The sequence below is a fragment of the Bison bison genome, unplaced genomic scaffold (genome assembly GCF_000754665.1).
Source record: "Bison bison bison isolate TAMUID 2011002044 unplaced genomic scaffold, Bison_UMD1.0 scf7180017864160, whole genome shotgun sequence".
In the NCBI taxonomy this organism is placed as follows: Eukaryota; Metazoa; Chordata; class Mammalia; order Artiodactyla; family Bovidae; genus Bison; species Bison bison.
Window position 1 is genome coordinate 4,019,003 of NW_011494732.1, and position 774 is coordinate 4,019,776.

The 774-nt window shown below is 48.1% G+C and overlaps 1 protein-coding gene across 1 annotated transcript in view; it reads right to left on the reverse strand.

Annotated features, from left to right (window-relative positions):
• Window positions 1-774, reverse strand: part of BRI3BP (BRI3 binding protein) — a 21,758-nt gene that overhangs the window by 19,958 nt on the left and 1,026 nt on the right. The gene's annotated exons all lie outside the window — the stretch shown is intronic.

Sequence of the window (774 nt, forward strand, 5' to 3'; positions counted from 1 at the left end):
GGAGCCTGGTGGGCTGCCGTCTATGGGGTCACACAGAGTCGGACAGGACTAAAGTGACTTAGCAGCAGTTAGTATTATGGTCATCTCTATTGAAAGCACAAACCTTGGTTTACCTCAAAAGGAATTCTGATTTCAAGATTCTCAGATACTTTGCTAGAATACAGCTGTCTTATTGATACCAACCCACATCTGAACCCCTAAATATCTACTTTGTATTTCATGTCTATGAATCTCAGATTCCCAGATAGAATAATCAGCCTAGACATGGTGGCTTGTGCTTAACCCTCCCCCAAAAAGGCCAGACTTCTTTTTGCTGTGAGCGAGTGAAGGTAGCTTAGCCATGTCCAACTCTTTGTGACCCCATGGAAGTCCATGGGATCTCCAGGCCAGAATGCTGGAGTAGGTAGCCTTTCCCTTCTCCAGGGGATATTCCAAACCCAGGGATCGATCCCAGGTCTCCCGTATTGCAAGTGGATTCTTTACCAGCTGAGCCACAAGGGAAGGTCTTTTTGCTGTAAAACAAATGATTTCTGCCTTCAAATGGCTAAGGGACACAGCAGGAGGGAGGTGCAGATTCACCCTGCATACTCAGGCAGTCTGGAGGCCACTTCTCTGCACTCAGTTGTTCTATGCTCTCCCTCTGTAGCCAGCTACAAAGAGATATTCCCCCGCCCCATTACCCACAACCTTTACGGCCTCTCAGAACACCCACAGGAGAGGCCTCTCAGAACACCCACAGGAGAGGACGCTCAGAAGTTAACAGCTTTCCTAACA